This window comes from Aricia agestis, chromosome 1 (assembly GCF_905147365.1).
Source record: "Aricia agestis chromosome 1, ilAriAges1.1, whole genome shotgun sequence".
Taxonomy (NCBI): Eukaryota; Metazoa; Arthropoda; class Insecta; order Lepidoptera; family Lycaenidae; genus Aricia; species Aricia agestis.
This window is the reverse complement of record NC_056406.1, coordinates 25294901-25312504: the sequence shown is the minus strand read 5'-3', so window position 1 is coordinate 25312504 and position 17604 is coordinate 25294901. Positions and strand designations below refer to the sequence as shown.

General features: G+C 38.0%; 4 non-coding genes across 4 annotated transcripts; 2 read left to right on the top strand and 2 right to left on the bottom strand.

Annotated features, from left to right (window-relative positions):
- Positions 1-4442: 4442 nt before the first annotated feature.
- Positions 4443-4514, bottom strand: Trnaq-uug. Its single transcript has one exon. It is a non-coding gene; the product is annotated as a tRNA-Gln (tRNA).
- Positions 4515-6022: 1508 nt separating this feature from the next.
- Trnaq-cug lies at positions 6023-6094 on the top strand. The gene has a single exon. It is a non-coding gene; the product is annotated as a tRNA-Gln (tRNA).
- Positions 6095-6165: 71 nt separating this feature from the next.
- On the bottom strand, positions 6166-6237 carry Trnaq-cug. The gene has a single exon. It is a non-coding gene; the product is annotated as a tRNA-Gln (tRNA).
- Positions 6238-6965: 728 nt separating this feature from the next.
- Positions 6966-7037, top strand: Trnaq-uug. The gene has a single exon. It is a non-coding gene; the product is annotated as a tRNA-Gln (tRNA).
- Positions 7038-17604: the final 10567 nt, after the last annotated feature.

Here is a 17604-nt window from a genome sequence, read left to right as displayed (position 1 = left end):
TATACAATTAATACAGTCATAAATCCTTGTTTTTCTTTAAACTCTTAAATTAACTTTTATAAACCTTCATATTTTCTTAGTTTACACAAAATTAAAATTAGATTTTACCTTAGTCTTATAATTCTGTTTAATGGCTATCATAATAAAATAATAAATACGTTAAAATAGCCTTATTTTTACACTAAAGGTACGTTATTGAAAACATAGAGTTTCGTCCAATGTCTGAATATGCATTTCAAAAATAGAAATAAAAACTGCATAAAATAACGTTAACTAGCTGTCGTGAGCTCTTGTACTATGTTCTCACACATTGATGTTTTCTATTCTAAGCAATGCTAGTTTGGCGATGCTGCGACCACGCCATCAGAATATACAAAGGGTGAGCAATGAGCATGGACTGTCAGAGACCATTCGCGCAGACTTTGCAAGAGTGGTCTACAATATAGAGTTTAGACCATCGACCTAAGACGACAGGCATCAAGTGTAATGGCTTACTCCTTAGTAGCTGCTCGTTCTTACTTCTATAGGGCGCGGTCAAGTACAACTGATAAACTTTCAGCTTTTATCAGGCTGCCCCGCTCTTACTCTATTTAATCGTAACGTTGTGGTAACGTTATCGAATACCAAATGTGAAATGTGTGCGGCGCTGTCAATTTTTCCATCAATTATTTATTCAATATTTTTTTTGTCAAAGAAATTAACAAAGAAACCCCCTTATTTTAGAAGTCGGTTAAAAAATAAAAATGCATTCCCCAAAAAGTAAGTACCCTTATTCCGTGTAAACTGATACATCAATATCGATAATAAGGCGGTTATTATGTAAATGAGCGTCAACTTAATTCTTCCATTATCGTCGAATGGCGAGGCGAAGTAACGCGATTTACCGTCTCCGGTTACTCGGGAACCCGGGGACCCCTACCCGAAGCAGGGATTAGCAAATTATTACGGACATGTTTATTTTTGCCACAGATAATGTAAAAACTCCGGTATCATGTTTGAGTTGATGAAATTGGGAGATTAGAACATTTTAAGCGCGGAGGCGGGATATCTTATTGAAGGTTGATCGAAAAATTATTATAATTTCAATTATACCGAGAACCTTTTAAAAAAATCCTTGGAAGAATATTACGACAAGAGAATTCATCATTGATAAATATAACATACTTAATACTTACCTAGTATTATTATTTTTAACAAAAAATTAAAACCGACTTCCAAAGTAAAAACAATAATAACATCCATATTATATGAACTAAAAAGTATTAAATAATTTTTCCTATCTAATAGTGTCTTTTTCCGAATTCGGCTAAAAATCAACTATTTCTGTACTCAATCTTCATCATTTTGAAGTCGGTACCAGATATAGCTGAATCTTCAGTCTGCCAGAATATTTGAAACTTTTGGAACTGGTACCGACTTCAAAATGATGAAGATTGAGTACAGAAATAGTTGAGGTTTAGCCGAATTCGGAAAAAGACACTATTAGATAGGAAAAATTGTTTAATATTTTTTAGTTCATATAATATGGATGTTATTATTGTTTTTACTTTGGAAGCCGGTTTAAATTTTTTTTTTTAATAATAATTTCACTCTTTTTAGTTACTTACCTAGTAAACCATCGCGTACGGTACTATACTTACGTAGAATAACACACCTGCATATTATTCTACGTATCTTATTAGTTATTACAATTTGTTAACAGTCACACATACAAAATATAATATCAGCTGCAGATAATTTTAAACAATACCATAGAATAGATAATAGTACAAGTACAATACTTACATTTAAAAATATTATCGAAGCAACTTACTTCTCAGAAGTAATGTCAAATGTGTGCTTTACGCTCTGGAGTTAAAATAAAAAAATATATTCACAGCCGAACATGTAACCTCCTCCTTTTTGGAAGTCGGTTAAAAAGGCAAAAGCTCCTAAGTCCCAAGTAAAACATTTTGATACTAAGCTAGTAGTTCATTTCTTGTTTTTTTATTCGTCTAGTATTTGCAATACTAGACGAGTCTAGTTATAGACCAACCTGTCCGAACCCCAAACCTCAGTTCATTTATTTAACTTTAATTGCGTTATAAGGATCTCGGATATACCAGCAAACGGAACGCATTTCATACGGCAACATCGCCGGTGACCTTTAACGTGACTTTTATCTCAAGGAAATAAAGATTACTATTTCCGAAAGTTGATTATCTATAACTATCATAATATGGTGGATGGTTAGTTCCCTCGATCAGTTTTTAATAACGCTGATTACGGGACAATCAGTTGATTCGCGCTCTGTTTGATCGCGTTGTTTGTCCTCAGTGATCGATTGCTCGTTAATTTAATGACTTCTCTATTACTGGGATACACTCCACACTCTGTCATATTCTATAGTAGTGAGTAGAGATAACGTATCTATACATCGTTCAGGTTAAGTTTGCTGTAAGGTAAGTGGTGGGCGCTGCAAATTTTTTTGCTTCAGTATCAGTTTTTTTGTAGCCATCACTAGCCCTCGCTTGAGCTCCGAGGTGATAACGTACGCGCACATAGTGATGGAGTGTAGGGCAGCATTTTTGGTAAATGTTTTATCACCAAATGCGCTATACTTTTTGAAAACGTATTGAAGATGCAAACATCTAGCTGCGACTTGTCGTATTATTAACGTACCTTTATAGCGTGCGTGAGGCATTCCAAGATAGTATGTGATAGTTAGGCGTGGTAAGGAAAATATTCTGTCCTTTCCCTAGCTTCCCAGGACTTAGTATTGCTATTAGCTACTAACTATAGCAGCTTTAGGGTGGGTTGCACCAACCTACTTTAACTATAACTGTAACTTTAACTATTACTTTAACTACAATGCAAAATGTCAAATCTTTGGTTAAAGTCAATAATGGATGCCATATTTAACGATAACCTTGAGCTCGACAAGGGTTTAAATGAACGTGGCGAAAAAAGAACTAACGCTGTCATCATACAAAAACGCCATTTCTGACATTTCTCCTTTACCAGCAGTGCCCCCCGCCCACGTTCATTTAAAGCCTTGTCGGACCAGCTTTCATCTGTCAAATTCTGTGGTCAAAGTTAAGGTTAAAGTTAAAGTTAGCGTTAACCATATCTGTAACTATAACCACGCCTCTGGTGCAACCCACCCTAAGCGTGAAAACGTAACAAAAAGACAGACTTTCGTGTTTACAATATTAGTACGGATTAAAGTCAAATTCAATATACTTCCCGAAACAAAGAGCTTACGGTGATGATCAGCTCAAAGGACTTGCGTAAGGCCTTCATAAATAATTCGGCCGGCAGTATATTTGATTACCGCGCGTCCACACAAAAAATGTTGGATTTGGAAATAAAACGGACAGCCGGGGAGCGGACGGACGGACGCTAAACGCCTGTTAGCACGCAGTACCGGGGGGCTATTGTTGCGGGGACGGATTCTGAGTTTGCTGACGTAATTTGGTCATTTTGAGTGAAAATTTTGCTAACGAAAGTTGGTCATTTTCAGAGAAACTTTTTAAGCGTTGATAGCTTCATTTTGGATTCTAAGGGCCTGTTTCACCACTTCCAGATAAGTGTCTGATAGGCTATCCACTACTTAACTTCACAGATAGAGTGTGGAGAATCTGTCAAAAACGTTGTGGATAGCCTATCAGGTACTTTATCAGGAAGTGGTGAAACGGGCCCTAAATGTAGTTTAACTTCTGCCAACGCCTCCGTGGTCTAGTGGTATAGAGCGCGGCTCTTGACTCGGGAGGTCGTGGGTTCGATTCCCGCGTTGGAAACATGTTATTTCCAAGTTTGGTTAGGACAATGCAGGCTGATCACCTGATTGTCTGACAAGTAAGATGATCCATGCGTCGGATGGGCATGTAAAAAGTCGGTCCTGCGCCTGATCTTTCGCCGGTCGTGTCGGTCTACCGTCCCACTGGGTTATGAGAGTAAAGGAATAGAGAGTGCTCTTGTGTACTGCGCACACACTTGGGCACTATAAAATTACTCCTGCGTAGCTGGCCTGGTTTCAATGAAACCGGCCACCGTCACCGAAACCGGTGTGGGAGCTATTTTAACTTCTGCCACATTATTTATACATTACGGATTTATTTTTCTTTTGGGCGATTGAGATAATTAATATCGATAGAATTAAGGCCGAAAGACACGAATAAAGAAAAACATCTTGACTTATGAAGTATATCGTAGCTGGACCTATCAGACAAAGAGGGGTCACGCGTTCGAGCGTTCTGCGATCGCATTCTACGTTCAGACGGTCAGTCACACAGGAGAAATTATGACGCGGTCAGAACGCCCCCTCTGTGAGACCATGTAACGTAATACAACACAAATAACGCAAAACTGACCGCTTGAACGCCTGACCATGTCACCTATATCTAAGTCTAATAGGTTCCTTAAAGGGTATTGTTGTATGTTCCAGTGCAAAAGACAAAAGAAGGTTCCACCGAGATTTGAACTCGGATCGCTGGATTCAAAGTCCAGAGTGCTAACCATTACACCATGGAACCGATATACAGCTCAATGAAAGTGAAAGTCGTTTTTTGTTGAACTATATTTTATAATTGAATACGGTACACCTATTCAAATGTAGCTACATTATTAATAAATACCTGCTGAGTAAAGCCCGTCACAGACTTAGCTATAATATATAGTAATATATATTATAGCTAAGTCTGTGACGGGCTTTACTCGCCTTTTCACTTATAGCTCGGCATATTAATATATTTTTTCTATACTAATTTCACGTGACCACACACTCAGCTATAATATATATTTCTGTGGCATGTGGATTTAGTATAGAAAATATGTCCAGCTATAAATATATTAATATATATTATAGCTTAAGTCTGTGACGGGCTTAAAGAGTAGTAGATTTAGGAATACATAATTTGAAGATCCGGTTTTAAAAGTACTGGTTAGTGAGCGAGTTTAGTTGAGTTTTGATAGAGGTAAATGTAGTAGCTAAAACACCGAATTGATCACTATAGATTGCATCATGCATCTATTGGTATTTTAATTCAGATACTGAAAAAAAAATGGGAAAATTACCTTACCTTACCTTAGCCATCGAATGGAGATGAGATGGTGATTAGCTATGTCCACACTGTCCACTTTCATCTTCAATTTTCGTCATCAACTTTCATATTGGCGCATTCAATAATTAAATGCGTCAAGGAACGCAACGCCAATATTGTCATTTTTGAAGTTTTGGATAAGGTCAGAGGGCATGCGTTGCGGGCATGCCTCATGTTCGCTATTGACTGCGCTATAACGCATGCCCTTGACGAACAGAAAAAGGCACAATGTGGACAAAGCTAATGAGAGTTACGAATTCGGCAATAGAGTCAAAGGAGGTTTTGTAACATGTATGATTTTAGTTTCGCCTCTTTATCTAACTATAGCTAAAAGGAAACGAAATGATTTTGTCATCACAAGTCGGAGTCCGCGCCCTGTCCGGCTGGAATAGCCGGAACAGCCGGAGATGACCGGAGATATATTATGCAGGAGCCGCGTTACGCAATCACTATGTGAATAATATATGTCGGGTCCCCGACGACGGCGGCCCCGGGAGATTCAAGATTTGCCGATGCGATTTATTATTTATTCAACATTAACAATTACCGGACACGCAGGTACTAATCGAAATTAGAGAAAAGAGTGTTACCTTATAAGGGTATGTTGGACAAACTAATGGAAATAAGGCATAAAGAATCGTGCGTAATCTCATCAGCTGTCTCCAATATCGACGACCACGGACATTAAAAAATGCTCCTCTCTAAGTTTGTGATCGCTTGTATAACGTGGAAAAGCTGCTTATATAACTGTCTTCTTGCTGACCATCATCGCGATTCGTGACGCTTTGTAGAGTAAGCACGACAACGTTCATGGGCGAAATGTTTCTTTTCATGTTCGTATGTGTTTATCGGCTAGAGGCCACGATGTCGCATCGAAAAAATACGTCATCACCACCTTTCCTTTTGGCTTTGCTTCAGTTTTTTTAAGCGAAGAAGTGTCCGGTTCCATGGTGTAATGGTTAGCACTCTGGACTCTGAATCCAGCGATCCGAGTTCAAATCTCGGTGGAACCTTGACTTTTTGTAGATGTTCAGACAGTGTAGGCGAAAAAGAATGGAATAGGAAGTTATCCTACAAAAAGTCAAGGTTCCACCGAGATTTGAACTCGGATCGCTGGATTCAGAGTCCAGAGTGCTAACCATTACACCATGGAACCGGACACTTCTTCGCTTAAAAAAACTGAAACAAAGCCAAAAGGAAAGGTGGTGATGACGACTTCTACACTAAGAGCCCCCGCAGACTAAACAGACTTTTTGTCGGCCGATAGTTTGACCAAATTGGGGTTTCAGTACATTGCATTATTATCGGCCGATACAAATCGTTTAGTGTGCACCTTCATACATCGTCGTACTGATTACAATTTCAAGTTGGCCGACTATCGTACAAACCACAGAAATAGATCAAGATAGAAGCGCCATGTCGCTCCAATTTGTATGAACACGAGCGTGTCACTTTTTTCATACCTACTGTGACGTCACAAGAGCGAATTTCGAATCGATTCCGCGCATACGGGTATTCCTATCACTAAAGCGCTGTATGTAAAAAGAGACACGCTCGTGTTCATACAAATTGGAGCGACATGGAGCTTCTAAGCTTAAGCTTTCGATCAAACTATCGGCCGACTAAAAGTCTGCAGTCTACGAGGGCTCTAAGCCTGTATGGCAATTAGTAATTTATTTTTCTTGATTCCTTTGTCGATTGACATTGATTACGATTCTTACTGATAAAAAAATAAACTTAAAAACTCTAATTAACTTTGATTTAATCAGATTTTGATCTTACAGAGACTTTGGCCAAAGTGAAAGGATAACTTTACACTTGACCTCGTGACCTTCAGAGGTCAATGGCCAATAGAGGTGAGTCGATTCATCTGATTAGTCATCAGGTTCCATGGTGTAATGGTTAGCACTCTGGACTTTGAATCCAGCGATCCGAGTTCAAATCTCGGTGGAACCTTGCCTTTTGTATTAATTGGAACATTATAATAATTATGTACACGCTTAAGGCTCCTTACACACTCCGACTTTTATCAGCGATGCAGTCGCCACGCTGACGCGATGCAGCATCGATGCAGTCGTAAATGGTCCACCTTTACAAACTTGCGCTACTTTATCGATACAGTCGCAAGACAGTAGCGATGCTGTCGCGATACAGAAGCAAAATCAATGCAAAAGTCTATGGTGTCGTGCGTGTGCGCGCACCTGTATCGATATTCGATACTAACGCACGACAGCATCGATACAAAAATGGCTGGTGTCGCGAATATGCTATTGCGCGTTTCAAAAACGCGCGACTGCATCGCTGTTTAAAGTCGCAGTGTGTAAGAGGCACAACGAGTATCCACCTACGACTCCTAATCCATGTACTATCAGGGAAGTTGATTCCTAGGCAGATGGCGGACCTAAGTTTTTTTTTTTTATGATATAAGGGGGCAAACGAGCAAACGGGTGACCTGATGGAAAGCAACTTCCGTCGCCCATGGACACTCGCAGCATCAGAGAGCTGCAGGTGCGTTGCCGGCCTTTTAATAGGGAATAGGGTAATTGGGGAGGGTAGGGAAGGGAATAGGGGAGGGTATGGAAGGGAATAGGGTAGGGGATTGTGCCTTCGGTAAACTCACTCACTCGGCGAAACACAGCGCAAGCGCTGTTTCACGCCAGTTTTCTGTGAGGACGTGGTATTTCTCCGGTCGAGCCGGCCCATTCGTGCCGAAGCATGGCTCTCCCACGTACAAAATTTGGTCGCGCTAAGTCAAACCCATCCGACCGATCACAGCTAACATTGAATTGACATAAGCCAAACATAAGCCGACTAAACGACGTGGGTACGTCAACTGCCTAGGAATCAATTTTTTCGATGGTACATCATAATCTAGTTAAACTACCTACTTATTTTGACATTTGGACCAATGTCTAACTGCGAACTTGTATTGTCGTTCACTATAGTTTTCTTAACGATACATAACTATAAAAATAGAAAAACTATTATAAAGCTCGTCACAGACTTAGCTATAATATACATTAATATTTTAATAGCTAGGCATATTACTATAATATATTTTCTATACTAATTTTCGCGTGACCGCACACTCAGCTATAATATATATTTCTGGTAGCTACTATAATATATATTATAGTACGGTATACTAATATATATTATAGCTAAGTCTGTGACGGGCTTTATATTAGATATACAGTGTGTAACAAAAATAAGTGATAATACTTTAGGATGTGTGCGTGTTCCTTGTAGAGAATTCACTGTGAAAGTAGCAGCTCTTAAAGACGAAAAATTTTTCACTTTTGTATGAGCAATGGTCCGAGCGTCACGAGTTTCCCCATACAAAAGTGAAAAAAAATGTTGGTCTTCCAGCGCTGCTACTTTCACAGTGAACTCTATACAAGGAACACGTACACATCCTAAAGTTTTATCACTTATTTTTGTTACAGCCTGTATACATATTTTATATTCTTAAATCATTCAATTCTTAAATTATAACATTATTTTAAAATAATATTTCTTAGCTAACTGTACGTCTTTTAACAAAAGGTAGACTTTCTTTCCATATTAGATTTCCTTCTAACAATTTATTTATCCTCTCATAATCCGACCGATGTGGGTATCATCACGGATATCACTTTCCAATACCATCCCTCCACAATGGCCATCCTATCGAATTTATTCAAATTGCTCCGTGTCTCCTCTTGTCGCACCTGATCTCCTAAACCAAGCAAAATACAACCGTATACCCCCGTGATAGAGCCCAAAATGTAGAGACAAGAGGGAACATGGCAATATGATTGCGAATGCAAATTCTTATTTCAGTCAACATATCCCTTTAACAGAATCGAGTCGAAACATCAAGGCGTATTTTTAAGTAGGTTTACTTAAATAAGATTTTAATAGGCATTAACGATGACGACGTCAGACTCTGTAGCTCTGTTGGTAGCTCAAGCTCATGGATGTGTATTAAATATGTGTATCATATAATAACAATCTTAAATATATGTATAGTATAAAAGTATTAAATATATTTCCGTTGTCTGGTATCCGTAAAACAAGTCCTTCAGGTACTGAGCACGGGGCTAGACTGACGTGGTGTGAAGCGTCCATAGATAATTAATTAATAATTAAATGCATTACCTAGCACTCGGAAAACAAATTATAGAGCACTGTTTGTATAAAGCAGTAGAGTTTTTAATTAGATTAGTGGTTGCAATAAAGTTTTCTTATATTAACAACGATACATAGAGCACCGATTGTATGAAACACCAGATTTTTTTCAAGTATGAAAGTTGATGAAAAAGTAACCTAATTATTCACGGAAAGTCCTGAATTAAAAACATTCTGTAGATGCATAGGACAGATTAAAATTATTTAAATCATATTTTAAATACAAGAAAATATTTTGATAAACCATTTTTCAATCCAACAAACTACAAAGTATTCAAACACTACACAATATTAACTCCTTCAAATAGCTCAGTATACTATTATACTGAAAACTTATTCCCTGTCAAGTAAATACTTGATATACTGAGTTGTAAGCAATTTATTATCATATTAGGATAGATTCCCAATACTTTACATAACTCGCACGGCGCACCTAGCGACACATGGTTCGCATCGAAAAAACCGTCACGTCATTTATAAGATGAAATTCTTCAAGCGAACAACAAAACAAATATGTTTTTGCTGTTGGCGACGACGAAAAAGGGAGGAAACATAATGCGGAGTCCTCGAGGGCGCCTGCAGGGTTATCTTTGTCGAATTTACATGAAGATGGCACGAACGGTGAGAGTTAGACGCATCGGAATTAAGTTAGGGGAGGAGTTATTTTAAAACTGTCGCTTAGTTGAGACGCCGAATCCGTTTACAGTTTCGTGAGTCCACTAGGGAGGGGAAATGTCGATAGCTTTGCGATAAAACGGACGTACCTGATAATCTTAATTAAAAATTGATAACGTAATAAAAAGAAAGATAGAGTAAATTTTCTACACAATTCTTTTATAATTTTTAAATATTTATTATTAAAATATCATCAATAATCGTCTACAACATTAAATAAATCCATGTTTTTATTTTCTGACTTACGTTTCAGCTTTGATAACTAATCAGTTAAAAAGAATTAAAATCATGCTTTGAGCTTAGCGTGGATTTAGGTGATAAATATAATATTTATTTATAGACCGCTTCATTCGAATCTATCTTGGAAATAACCAATAATAATAAATTGCTGATTAAATTTTGACGAGTACAATGTGCAACATATTATACAACTACTTTAAGTCGGGTAAGTTTTATGCTTTACTTATTTATTTGTAGTTGTGTTATTAGTTATTACTTATTTATTTGAAGTTAAACAAAGTGAGACAGAAACAAATGATACTTATCCATATTCATAATCAAGAAGGGAAGACGAAGCGTTTGGGCCTAATGGGAACCCAAAAAGTTTCGTAATTTGCTTTTTAAAATGTTTACAAGATTTATTATATTTTTTCAGTTCTATCAATAACTCGTTAGGAAGTGACAACCCATTCTATCTTTCGGGGGCATCCGTATTTTGCCATTTTTTAAGTTTAAAATATAATCAAAGTATCAATTTCATCGACAACACGTCCCAACCCTATCCTCCAGGGGCGTCCAAGTTGCGTATTGAGTTACGCGGTGGGGGGCGGGGGCGGAGGTTCCTCAGAATCGTCGGATCTGGCCATTATAATATCCTGTTGCGACGAGATCTGCTATTTACATAATAACCTTAGATACAGCAGTAAATAATACGGGTTATAATGTTTTCCAATGCAGGAATTGTATATATCAGGCATATATTTTTAGGGTTCCGTAGCCAAATGGCAAAAAACGGAACCCTTATAGTTTTGTCATGTCTGTCTGTCTGTCCGTCCGTATGTCACAGCCACTTTTCTCCGAAACTATAAGAGCTACTATTGAAACTTGGTAAGTAGATGTAGTCTGTGAACCGCATTAAGATTTTGATACAAAAATGGAAAAAAATGTTAAAAATTTTAGGGGTCCTCATAGGTACAACTGAAACAAAAAAATTTTTTTTTCATCTAACCTATGCGTGTGGGGTATTTATGGATAGGTCTTTAAAAATTATATTGAGGTTTTTAGTATCATTTTTTTCTAACCTGAATAGTTTGCGAGAGAGACTCTTCCAAAGAGGTAAAATGTGTCCCCCCCCCCCCCCCCTCTAACTTCTAAAGTAGGGGCATGATAATTCTAAAAAAATATAATATGATGTACATTACTATAAAAACTACCAACGAAAATTGGTTTGAACGAGATCTAGCAAGTAGTATTTTTATACGTCATAAATGGTAAACCTCAATTTAACTTTGATTAAATCAACTGAAATATAAAAATAAATCAAAAACATTTTAATTTCATAGAAATAAACCTTACTGCTGCTGCGGAACCCTTCATGGGCGAGTCCAACTCGCACTTGACCGTTTTCTTTTTTACTTTATGCCACCAACATAAAGAAAAAAAAGACTTCGAGGATAACTAACTTAAAAACAACTAGAAAGGTTAACAAACGACATCCTTATAACTAAAAGCTGCAGTTTCACATACAAAGAGCTCAAAGGGCGGAAGCATATTGGCTGACATTCTATCACACGCACTAACAGATCAGACACCCCTACCCCCCACCTCCCTCCCCCATTTGAATGTCGCCGGTAATTGATTCGTCGGGGTGTCTTTAGAATTTCAATGGGCACTCGCGGCTGAATCCAATCGGAATAGAGATACTTTAAGACGAATTGAATTGTCTTCGTCCCTCGCAATTCCATTACGTACTTCTTCCGATTGTTGGAAATGACTGGCTATGGCTAAGGCGTGAGATGTGGTAGTACTTTGTAGATATTTTGTGTCGATTAGGAAATGTGTATTTTTTTATGAAATAAGGGGGCAAACGAGCAAACGGGACACTCGCAGGATCAGAAGAGCTGCAGGTGCGTTGCCGGCCTTTTAAGAGGGAATAGGGTAATAGGGGAGGGTAGGGAAGGGAAAAGGGTAGGGTATTGGGCCTCCGGTAAACTCACTCACTCGGCGAAACACAGCGCAAGCGCAGTTTCACGCCGGTTTTCTGTGAGAACGTGGTATTTCTCCTGTTGAGCCGGCCCATTAATGCCAAAGCATGGCTCTCCCACGTATAAACGTGTATCCCATCCCATGGGTTTCTTTTTACATTGGCTCATGATGGATGGACATGATTGCCATCACAATTACTAAGCTCTCTATAGCATTTGGCAGTGGTATTGAGACGCGTCTCACATTACATTTTATCTACTTGCCGTATTTTGCTGGTCAAATGCACAACACATTGAATTATAACACACAATGTACTATCAGAGAAGTTGATTCCTAGGCAGATGGGGACCTACGTAGTTTTGTCGCGTTACGTCAAACCCAGCCGACAGATCACAATTAACATTAAATTGACATGATCCGACCAAATGACGTTGGTCTGTCAACTGCCTAGAATTCAATTTCCTCGATGGTACCTTTTGTTGTGTATAATTATGTCAGGTACCGTGTAACGCGACAGTCGTAAGCCGCGCGTGTTATAAATTAAAGCTAAAAAGCAAAAAAAGTATAATAAAAAATATATTTTTTTTTTTTATGAAATAAGGGGGCAAACGAGCAAACGGGTCACCTGATGGAAAGCAACGTGCAGCAAGAGCTGCAGGTGCGTTGCCGGCCTTTTAAGAGGGAATAGGGTAATAGGGGAGGGTAGGGATGGGAAGGGAAGAGAATAGGGGAGGGTAGGGAAGGGAATAGGGTAGGGGATTGGGCCTCCGGTAAACTCACTCACTCGGCGAAACACAGCGCAAGCGCTGTTTCACGCCGGTTTTCTGTGAGAACGTGGTATTTCTCCGGTCGAGCCAGCCCATTCGTGCCGAAGCATGGCTCTCCCACGTAATACATATAAAAACATTTATTCAAAGGGCTTGAAAATAAAATAAAAGTTCTATAGATCCATTTAAGCATTCATTAAGCAAGGTTCATAACATTGAAACAACATAAGTATTTCTTATTACCCATTTATAGCTCGGTATACCTCCATAAATTTACTTAAACAGTTAAATCACTATATTATACCACATTATGACTTTACACATAAACATTGTGGCTATAGAAAGTAATACTTATCTTTAACACGTCAAACAGAGATGCTTCTTCGATCACGACTCGAGCAAAAATAGTGTCGGAACACGTCAATAACAGTCTTTTATAACGTGTCCCCACTCTTCGACCCGCCCACTGGTACAAAATAACATTTTAATTACTAGTTTCATTATAACGTTTAAATACTACTTTCATTATATCATTTAAATACTAGTTTCATTATTAATATTGGTTTTATGTTATTAACATATTTAAAAACAATTAGAATACATCGATATTTATGTAATATATATTAGTTAAAAATGTTATATTATAAAACGCGCGGCCTACGGGTAAATTTGTATGGATTTGACAGATGTCGTCAGCGTGAGACGTCTTGCGAATCTGTCAAATCCATACTAATTTAGAAATACATCTACGCGTCGCGTCGCGGTCTGAATTGACCCCGACTGTCGTCGGCCGCGCGCGTCAGTCAAAGTAGCCGCGCGCGGCTCACGACCGACTGTCGCGTAGCACGGAATTGTACCTTAACTAGTGAAAACTTGAATGTAATGCGAAGTTTACTGTCAGCAAATCTATGATTATTTCTTCTGACGCCAGATACACGAGAATCAATGAACTATGCTTGAAGTAATTGAAAATCCGTAAATTTAATCGGTGAGATAAAACAGGCAACATATACTGCAGTAATAAATACGACAAACCGTATATTTACGACAATTTGATACTAAGTGATATGCAGATAAAGTTTATACCAGCCCGACATCAAATATGACCGAATCCAGTGGCTTATTATAGGTTTATGACGTACTTAACTGAAGATTTAAAACTTTGCATCTGCATATTTTTCATGCGGTCGTAAACTCGGACAGGTTTATTTTTTGGTCCGATCTTTTATATGGCGGGTTCTTTAATTAATATAATAGTTATGCTATTGAATGTACTGTCACTTCTTGGTGGAAATTCATCTTCAATATTAAATAATTATACACTTTCCTTGCACTTATTCCACTTTATTTTAATATATTTATTACAAAATTGTTAAATTTAACAATTTTGTAATAAATATATTAAAATAAAGTGGAATAAGTGCAAGGAAAGTGTATAATTATTTAATATAATATAATAGTACCTGGATGACTGAGCTTTGCTCGGTATAGCAAACACTCATTGACTTCGTGTTACTTAATAACGCCATCTGCTGGTCGTTAAAACAATTTGTTGCTAACAAAATAGTATTATTATTCGCCAATAGATGTCAGGAAGAGTAATATTTTTTAGTTTATCGATTATCGATAAAACACGAATAAAAAGACATTTTCTGAAAATGATTCCTAGCTAGATCGATTTATCGCCCCCGAAACCCCCTATATACTAAATTTCATGAAAATCGTTGGAGCCGATTCCGAGATTCCAATTATATACATACAAGAATTGCTCGTTTAAAGATATAAGATTTAGTTATGAAGCTCCTCTTTTGTAAGTCGGTTAAAAGTAAGAATATCTTACTGCTAAGTTTAAAAAGTCTCCTAAACAACGTCGTAGGCCGTAGACGCGGCGTAGCTGCCAGCTGCCTACGCCGTAGCCACTGTTGCACTGTAGTATTAACTTCACAATATTATAGCAACAAGAAAACAAGAATTGTAGCATAAATGATAAATAAATGAAGACATGAGTGGGTGAAGTGGGTAACTAACAATTTTAAAGTTGGGGTTTTTTGCAAAAATTGAGGTTTAGACCGGGAAAATTATTTAAATCAAAAAATGGGGATTCCATGTATTCATAAATATATTATAGGACGCTAGAATATTATTATATACAGAAACGTCATTTAAATTTAAATTAATCTTTAACAAGCTCCATAAGTAATAAAAATAGTATCATATTATTAATATGTTTTCATCGACACTTTACACATATTTTGTCCCTTGATAGACACAATATCTTGCAACTATAACGTGCGTACTGTCAATCCAAAAAGGTCTAACCACAAAGGGTTTAAGATATTCGCATCCGAATTACATAAAGCAAATGGTTTGTAAACATGGCGGGCCCAGGAGATTCGAGATATAAAGTAAAGAGGTTTGATGGTCAGAGGCAGGGCCATCCATTTTTTATGCGACAACCCCGAGACACAAATCAATCATCTCAAACGCACCTACACGCCCCCGGGTAATGATTCCGACACGTTCGATATTTGAATATTTTAGGGGTTCTTTTATAAGTTCTGCGTATGGCCAGTTGTATTGCTTTTTGCTGGCGAAAAAGAAGGGTGATTGACAGCTTATGTATATTGCATGTTCACTTTAGTTTAGGGTTAAAGTTGCTTACGACATCAGGAGAATCGGCTACGACATAGCTTAGCGCATTGTATAATTATATATTTTACGCGTCGAATGTCGATAGAATAAAATCGTTATATGAAATGAAATAGTTTATTAAATCAAGTTATTTAGAACCATTTGTTATACAACACAAGAAATTGGATATCTCCTACTCCGACTACCTTTCTTCTGATTAATTTCCCAAGAAAGATTTAGCTTGTCCCTCGGGTATCCCTGTGATCATATCAAAGGGTTTTCGTGGTTGGTTGAAACTGTTGATCCTGGCGACACAGGAGTTGCAGTGGTGGGAATGTGTGGTGGGCCATTTTCCCGTAAATACAACAGAAGAACTTAAAAACGGGACCCTATTAGTCCTATTACTGAGACTTCGATGTCCGCCGTCTGTCCGTATGTCCGTCTGTCCGTCTGTCTCTAGGCTGTAACTCAAGAACTGCTATAGCTAGACATCTGAAATTTTCACAGATTGTGTCTGTTGCCGCTATAACAACACAAAAACAAAATAATATTAATTTTTAAGAGGGGCTCCCATAAACGTGATTTTTTGGCCTTTTTTTCTCTATATCAATAATGGTAACAGGTAGGTACTTAATATGTAATAATAATATTAAAATAAAATAAAAATTAAGGGGGCTCCCATACAAAAATCAAAATTTTTGGGCTAATTTTGCTCTATAATGGTACGGAACCCTTCGTACGCGAGTCCGACTCGCATTATTATTATGTTGTCCAAATAAGATACAGTCCAACATCATTCCAGAACCTTCACCTCAAACATTCATTTTTTTTTATGAAATAAGGGGATGAAAAGCAACTTCCGTCGCCCATGGACACTCGCAGCATCAGAAGAGCTGCAAGTGCGTTGCCGGCCTTTTAAGAGGGAATAAGGTAATACGGGAGGGTAGGGAAGGGAAGGGAATAGTTGAGGGTAGGGAAGGGAATAGGGTAGGGGTTAGGGGATTGGGCCTCCGGTAAACTCACTCACTCGGCGAAACACAGCGCAAGCGCTGTTTCACGCCGGCTTTCTGTGAGAACGTGGTATTTATCCGGTCGAGCCGGCCCATTCGTGCCGAAGCATGACTCTCCCACGTATAGCTTTCATTTTCATCATTCATTTAACTATTCATCCTTAAGACTTCGAAAACATATTTTATTAACGTTTACAACCTGTAGAGAAAGTTTTTATATTTAATTAGGTGCAGTATCGTGAGGAGAGCAGTTAGCCAGCATTGCTAATGTCCCCCGGGAGACGGTGGTAGGGGCCGGCATGCGATGTTTGATTTGTTGGGACTTGCTGAACGTATTGTTTAAGCTCTGAGTTCAATGCAATATGAACTGACCCTTAGAGGTTTGCTATACTAGATTTTTTTTCACGATTTTGATGGTATGTATCGAAGATACGTTATTTGCCGAATCAAAAGTAACCTGGATAAAACTTCCTTTATCCTTTCCCGAGACTCATGGTATCTTTATACCAATCAGAATCGGTAACAGACAAACGGACTTTCGGTTTTTTAATAATCTAAATAGTCCATAAACGCTAAAAACATTTTTGAATATCATGCGCGATTAATTCTGCTTTCTGTAAAATTGCTATTGTAATACATACAGGCGCATATTTTGCCATTAGGTACAGTGGGTTGTACCAACTTACTTTAACTATAACTGTTACTTTAACTATAACTTTAACTACAATGCAAAATGTCAAATCTTTGGTTAAAGTCAAAAATGGACGCCATATTTAACTATTTTTGACAGTTCTCCTTTACCAGCAGCGCCCCCGCCCACGTTCATTTCCAGCCTTATCGGATCAGCTCTCATCTGTCAAATTCTGTGGTCAAAAATAAGGTTAAAGTTAAAATTAGCCTTAACTATAACCATAACTTTGACCATAACTTTAACTATAACCACGCCTCTGGTGCAACCCACCCTTAGAGAAGTTGATTCCTAGGCAGAAGGGGGACCAACGTAGTTTGGTCGCGTTATGTTAAAACCAGCTGACAGATCACAATAATAATTAACATTGAATTGAC